Source organism: Mirounga leonina, unplaced genomic scaffold, assembly GCF_011800145.1.
Source record: "Mirounga leonina isolate KUSES-001 unplaced genomic scaffold, KU_Mleo_1.0 Mir_101664, whole genome shotgun sequence".
Classification (NCBI taxonomy): domain Eukaryota; kingdom Metazoa; phylum Chordata; class Mammalia; order Carnivora; family Phocidae; genus Mirounga; species Mirounga leonina.
The window spans coordinates 6,505,281-6,513,338 of NW_023270175.1; the positions used below are offsets into that span (position 1 = coordinate 6,505,281).

At 35.4% G+C, this 8,058-nt stretch overlaps 1 non-coding gene across 1 annotated transcript; it reads right to left on the reverse strand.

The window, feature by feature from the left end:
* Window positions 1–4,265: 4,265 nt before the first annotated feature.
* LOC118013805 lies at window positions 4,266–4,337 on the reverse strand. The gene has a single exon (XR_004680117.1). It is a non-coding gene; the product is annotated as a small nucleolar RNA SNORD58 (small nucleolar RNA).
* Window positions 4,338–8,058: the final 3,721 nt, after the last annotated feature.

Below are 8,058 nucleotides of genomic sequence, written 5' to 3' on the forward strand. Positions count from 1 at the left end.
AAGAAAGAAAGAAAGAAAGAAAGAAAGAAAGAAAGAAAGAAAGAAAGAAAGATAGATATGGATTGTGATGATAGCACATAGAAGCTAGTAATACATCATACAGTCCATTTATTGATGACCAGAGGCAAAATGATCAGGACCACAGCTTTGTATTTACTGTTCCCGCTAAATGTGTCTTCTGCAACTTGTCTGTCACTGCCCTTCTCTAGAGATTTCTATTACTAAATTGCTCTACAGGGACAGGGCTATGACTTAGGGGAAGGAGGGTGGTCAGATGGCAAGAAATACCATAACCTGGCTTGTCAAAGTTTAGAAAGCATAGGTCCACAGTGCCTTTAGCTACTTTCTACAAATAGGTTAGCTATAAATTTTACCAGATTGTTTGAAATGCACCCTTTACAAAACATTTCCACTATGTTTCCTTTTAGGAGGACTTTGTTTTATATGGATAACCTTTGCCCTTTTATTCTGAGGGAAGTTCCCTCTAGTTGAATGAACAGTAGGGTGCTGGGTGCTAGTCCCAACACTGACCAAACATTCACATGATCTTTGGCAAGTCAATCAAGTCAATTTTTTTCTCTAGTCTTCAGTTTCCAGATTCTTAAAATGAGGGTGTTGAATTAAATAGCTTCTTTTATCACTGAATGCTCACATCCTGAATAGTCACATTCAGAAATGCTGTACTTTAAACATCCTTGTTTAAAATCAGTCCATCATCAAAGCCCACCTTGTACAGGACCATAAGTAAATCTAACACCTAGATTCTTATCCAGAAAAAATACAGTTTATTTGTTATTCAAAGATGGACATGTAGAAAATGAGGGAAAGGGAGGAAAATAGCAGAATTGCCAATTTTCCTAAGAGCTACTGTACTAGGAATATGTGTGTACCACCTTAAGTCTAATGTCCTATATGTACCAACCCACTTGCTCTAAAAATGCTAATTTTGAAATCTTGTATTAATTCTACCTTCTGTTTCCCACAGAAGTCTGTGAGTCCTAGAACTGCAAGAGTAGCCAGATAGAGATCTTTAGACAAAAACTGTTAAAATTCAAGAATATCAATTATTTCAGTAGATTTCACCAAGGAAGCAGCAGAAAGAAGTCATCAGCAGACCGTTCTTGACCTGGATGCACATGCATTTGTGTCTCAACATCCAATTCTGCCACTTTGGTAGCTTCAGCCTGTCATCAAAATTACTTTTCCAGTCCTGAGAACCCTCACCAAGTACTCATCCATTCTCTTTCTGATTATATTTAAATAATTGTTCAGTAGGAAACAATAGAACAAACATTTGAAAAGAAACTTTTAGTTGGGATGTCTTAACTCTCAGAGACACAAAAGATATAGTGAGTTTATTCATTTTTCCTTCCATTTATCTGTTTAATTATTTCACAGACATTTATTGAGCACCTACTATATATCAGGAAATGAAATAAACACTGAGGATACAAAGATCAGTAAGGACACAGAGTCCTTGTTCCAAAAAACAGTCTTTTCAAGAGGAAGTCACATATATAAGGCATTTTAATGTATGTGGTAATTACCATGAGAGATATATATTAGTTATGATGGGAGTACAGAGAGAGGAAGCCTTGATATTCAACTTTTTAAAACCATCTTCATCTTATCAACTTCTTTCTTTTCACTCTCTTTTTGCATAACATCCAGCTTCAGTTAGTTACTTATAAGAACAGAGGCTTCAAATTTTTTGTTTCAATTTTTATTTAAATTCCAGTTAGTTAACACATAGTGTAATATTAGTTTTAGGAGTAGAATTTAGTGATTCATCACTTACATACAGCACCCAGTGCTCATCACAAGTGTCCTCTTTAGTACCCATCACCCATTTAGCTCATCCCCCCACCCACCTCCTCTCTAGCAACCTTCAATTTGTTCTCTATAGTTAAGAGTCTCTTTTATGGTTTGCCTTCCTCTCTCTTTTTTTCCCCTATGTTCATCTGTTTCATTTCTTAAATTCCACATATGAGCGAAATCATGATATTCATCTTTCTCTGACTTATTTTGCTTAGCTTAATACACTTTAGCTCCATCCACATTGTTGCAGATGGCAAGATTCCCTTATATTTTAGGGCTGAGTAATGTTCCAGTATATGTGTGTGTGTATGTGTGTGTGTGTGTGTGTGTACCACAACTTCCTTATCTATTCATCAGTTGATGGACATTTGGGCTCTTTCTATAATTTGACTATTGTTGAAATTTTTAAGAGAACACAAAAGAATTTCATATCTATAGGAGGAAGGTGTGAATGATAAAGTAAGTTTTAAATGTCAGACTTACCATCTATTGACATTGTATATTGTTTTCTAAATTTCCTTTGCTTTCAGTCTTGAACTGTCTAAATAGGTTAGGGGATGTACTTATCACTAGATTTTAAAAATGCCCTGCTTCTCAGGCAATCTAACTTCTGCTTATGACAGAATATCAGTTTCCATCTTGTCAACAAACTAAAACAGTTCATCTTAATTGGCAGTGATGCTTCTAGAAACTTTTTAAAACTTCTATGTATTTTTTGAAATACCAATCAGTGAAAATTACCTGCCAGTAGTAGATAACAAAGAGTTGTCTTTTTGCTTGAATATAGGTTTTTCTATTACTTTGTTTCATTTAATTCATCAAGCATTTTTGAGCATGCACCTATGTGGCAAATATTGGGCTTAATAAATACTCTGGGAGAATAATTTCACATAGGCACTGTTCTTAAGGAGTTTACAATACACAGTCACAGACACAGAATTGTAGAACTGGAAGACTTTATAAATCTTATCTGGTCCAATAACCTTATTCTTTACATTAGCATATTTAATATGCGGTGAACATTATATAAATGCCAGTGTTCAAATTTCTTTGCTTTAAACTCACTTACTCTTCCCAGCAACCCTGTAAGGTTAAGACTATTATCTCCACTGTGGCACTCATAAATTAAATATCTTATCCATAGCCACACATGTGGTGAATCGCAGAGCCAGGATTTTAGTCCATGGAGAATGGATTCATAGCCCATGCCTCTTAATAAACTACTCTATAGTCTGAAGTGAGGAAAACAAGGATTAGAGGATGGAAAAGACTTATCCAGGGCCACATGTTGTTTAGTATCAGAGACAGGATTAAAACCCAAATGTCTTAGTAATCTACCAAGTGTTGTCCACTATTCCATGCCTAATTACCCATTCATTTTCATGCAAAATGACAGAAGAATGAAATTAATTGTTATGATTGTATTTTTTTGTTTGAGAAACCAGACATATATAAAAATAGAATTAATGGACAGCATAGGGAATATACTGAGCTGTGTAGTAATATGTTGTTGTTGTTGTTGTTGTTGTTTGCCATCAGCATAACTCATTGGTATCTTTTTAAAGAGGGTGAGCATGGGAGTGCCTGGGTGGCTCAGTTGGTTAAGCATCTGCCTTCAGCTCAGGTCATGATCCCAGGGTCCTGGGATCGAGCCCCCGCAACGGGCTCCCTGCTCAATGGGAAGCCTGCTTCTCCCTCTCCTACTCCCCTTGCTTGTATTCCCTCTCTCGCTGTGTCTCTCTCTGTCAAATAAATAAATAAAAATCTAAAAAAAAGAGGGTGAGCATGGCTGCTTAAAGTAGCAGCATTACTGAGTTGGACAAGTATAAATGCTATCCATAACACAGTTTTGACAGCAAGGGCAGAAGTGCACAAGAAAGGCATGTTGCAGAAGATCCAACAATCAATTCAGGCATTAAAAAGCTCTGATTGAGATGCAAAAGGTTGCACTAATTATCTGCTTACAGATCCAAGTGTAGTAAAATGCAGAATGGAAGGCCATTTTAAGGGAAATGTCTTTTCAAATTCATTTGAATGAAATGGAGGAACTTTCGGAGCACTTCAGATTACCTGTTATCTAGATTATTCTTTAGACAATAAGGTATATGAGATCTGTCCTATTCTAAGAGTACCAGGCAAGGTATTCCCAGATTATTGCTCTAATAAATAGCCAACAGTATAATATGAAATTTGATTCATTTCAGTGCATCAAAGATTGATAAAGGCACATTCCATAAAATCATCTATAATTACCTTTTGCCAAAGACACAAAGATGGTATGTTTTTCAAGATCACAATGTCAAATAAAACGTTGATGTAACTAGTGCCTTTGATACTAAATTGCAAGATCATTCTCTCAGAAAGATACATCCATTCCTGGTTGCAAAGGCAAGAGCTAAAAGCATTTATGAAAAGAAACAATTCAAACAAATCAGAAATTCGAATGTAAGGCATGTATAATTTTAGGACAGACTGTTTATGGTTAATCCAAAGGTGTCCTAAATTGGTCATCACAGCAAAGGACAGACTGTTTAAAGGAAAGAGTTGTCAGCAGATTCCCCAGGGTATGTTCCAGCAAAACAAAAGCATATAAAGGGAAGCTGAAGTGATTTTGTCTTAAAATGTAGGAATATATTTTTTATCATTTTAGAAGGATGGGGCAAGGGTAGAAGGAGAAGAATGTGAACAATTGATAAATTGAGGGGCCTTTAATCTTCTTCCATATATTCACTGAGCTACTAGAGTGGAATAAGTCCTATCAGGTATTAACCTGTATGTCTGAAGCAAATAATATATGTTAAAAAAAAGAAGAAGATAGTAGGAAGGGAAAAATGAAAGGGGGGACATCGGAGGGGGAGACGAAACATGAGAGACTATGGATTCTGAGAAACAAACTGAGGGTTCTAGAGGGGAAGGAGGAGGGGGGATGGGTTAGCCTGGTGATGGGTATTAAAGAGGGCATGTATTGAATGGAGCACTGGGTGTTATACACAAACAATGAATCATGGAATACTACATCAAAAACTAATGATGTAATGTATGGTGATTAACATAACATAATAAAAATTAAAAAAAAAAGATGAGAGTGAAGGGGTGCCTGGGTGGCTCAGTCGGTTGAGTGGCTCTTGGTTTTGACTTGGGTCATGGTCTTGGGGTTGTGGGGTCGAGCCCTGTGTTGGCTCCATGCTCAGCTCAGAGTCTGCTTGGGATTCTCTCTCTCCCTCTCCTTCTGCCCCTCCCCCACTCATTCTCTCTAAATAAATGAATAAATAAATAAATAAATAAAATATTTAAAAAATAAAAGGAAAGTGAAGTCTGACACTGTGGAAATCATGAGTGCTTTGTGAATAATCCGATTACAAAAGGTGCTTTTGCTGGGAAGGAAGTCTTTCCTCACAATTAAAAATGTGGTTACAGATGCTCAAGTGATGATCATTACTTATTGAAGGTATTCCAAGTAAGGGTCTTCAGTTTGGCATTTTTGTTACCTCCAAGAGATGCTTTTTTTTTTTTTTTTTTTTTTTTGCCTTGATGGCATATTATACTATGCTGATCATGGACTTAACAGAAAGCTTTTTGTCAGAAGACCTTAAGATATCATTTATTATTTCAGTGTATTAAGTAGCAGAAAGAACAAATAGAAATGAGACAGCAGAACTTAATAATCCTTCCTTCTTATATAATTGTTCAGTTCTTGAAGGAATGAACTCCACCCTATATAAGACCCTGAAGCCCAATACTCTTAACTATCCATCCAAACAAAGCCAACTCTCCTTACTACCCATCCAAACAAAGCCAACTCTCCTTGCCCTTCTCTACTAAGTTGTATCTCAAAATGTCAAGGGCTATTGATGTTAGAAAAGTGGTCCAGTTTCATTCTTTTGCATGTAGTTGTCCAGTTTTCCCAGCACCATTTATTGAAAAGACTATCTTTTCCCCATTGTATGTTCTTGCTTCTTTTGCTAAAGATTAACTGACCATATAATTATGGGTTTATTTCTGGGTTTTCTATTTTGTTCCATTGATCTATGTGTCTATTTTTGTGCCAGTACCATACTGTTTTGATTACTACAGCTTTATAGTATATCTTAAAATCTGGGATTGTGGTACCTCCAGCTTTGTTCTTCTTTCTCTCTTTTTTAAGATTTTATTTATTTATTTGAGAGAGTGAGAGAGCAAGTGAGAGAGAGAGAAAGAGCACAAGCAGGGGGAGCAGCAGAGAGTGAGGGAGAAGCAGGCTCCTCACTGAGCAGGGAGCCCCATGTGGGGCTTGATCCCAAGACCCTAAGACCATGACCTGAGCTGAAGGCAGATGCTTAACCAACTGAGCCATTCAGGTACCCCTTTGTTCTTCTTTCTCAAGATTGCTTTGGGTATTTGGGGTCTTTTGTGGTTCCATACAAATTTTAGTATTATTTGTTCTTTTTTTGTGAAAAATGCTATTAATGTTTTATAGTTTTCAGTGTACAGGTCTTTCATCACTTCGGTTAAGTTTATGCCTAGGTATTTTATTCTTTTTGGTGCAATAATCCAAGTTTAGTTTTTATATAAATCCTAGGGTAATTGATTTATTATAAGAAATAGAAAGTAGGAAGGTACTGTGCTCAGGAACAGAAAGTTCTACCTGAATTCTCTGTAATACTATACTACTGAAACATAGAATATTCTATTAATAGATATAAGTTGGAAAATTTTCACTCTGAAGTCTTAGTATGGAACTTTTTCATTTCTTCTTTTTTTCTTATTTTCTTATGTTTTTATTCCAGTTGTATCCATCAAGATTTTTCAGCTTATGAAAGACAAAATCAACTTTTCTATTCTCATTAAAGAAAAAAAATGAATCAAACTTGAACTGTAAGCTAATTCATATAGAAGAGATATAGCTAGATCATTTGCAAGTGGGTAAAGGCTAAGTATGGTCAGGGTCATTGAGATTTTTAAAGATCTATTTAGAAATATGGAAAATGTTCTTTTCAGAACCCATTTCATGGGATTTTAAATTACTAAATGTATCACTGCTACTTTTCTACTTAAGTTAGAAACCAAAAGAATTGTAGGATATTAAGAGTCACCAGAAGCAAATATTAGAGTAAAAGCATGACTTTTGCTGCACAAACTTCTAGGTGACTGGTTCTACATAGGTGCTGGACAGCTAATAAGTTAACTTTATGAAATCTAAGAAATATAGTGATGTTAAGTTTCTGTTTCTCAGGCAGAAATTATTTTATTCAATGTGACTCATTCCTAGCCTCCTGAAGTAAAGTCAGAGAAAATAGGGTATGTTCTAAGTAACTCTATGACTTAAGGACATTTTTTTCTTTAATCTAGAAGATGTTTACGGAAATAAATAGACTGGAAGTAGCTGATGGCTACTCATGGCATCATTATTTTCTTACATTTCATGCAACCTTGGTCCATTCATTAATTGGGACTAAAAAATTTATAACTCCACCTGCAAAACAATTTTTTTTTTTCAGATCTCCTGGCTCTAAGAAAGGAAAAGAAGAATGTCACCAATAATATGGTGGCAAAACATGAGAATAAAAGTGCTCAGTAATACTAAATATTATAATGCATTGGCTAGATATATCTGGTCTTACAAAATTTGTGAGTACTAAAGTGATTCACAAAACCCTGAATTTTTAATTTTAGATCATGAGCATATCAAACAAAGATTTTCCATACTCTGTTTGGCACAATACCAGTGGTCTTAGCCAAGAATTTTACATCAGTTTTCAGAACAAATTTCCCCTTCACTCATTCCCCTTTTTATTTTTTTCTCCAAAATATATGATAAAAATGAAGAATGGCAGTAAAGAATCTAAATCAGGGCTTGCCAGGGTCTGAATTTGTCATTGATAAAGGTTGTTTCTAAGATAAAGAAATGAAGATCAAGGAGATTTTTAAAGTATATTTAAGACATACTTGCAGCAAATACAGTTGGTGACAAAGAATCTTATACTCAATTGCTGATCTGTTCTAAAATGTATTCAGAAAGGGATTATTTGTCTTTCATTGATGACCAATTAACCTTTCCACATGGGTACAATTGGAATTTTAAATTTCTATCTTTTTACATTAAAAAAATCAGTCACCAGAGGACAAAGTCATAGATTGTGAGTAATTGGCTGGAAGGATTTTGGTTTAGTTTTCTATGAAAGGAGCACAATCACCAACTGTTATGAATGATATCATCTTTCGGGACACCTGGGTGGCTCAGTCTATTAAGTGTCTGCCTTC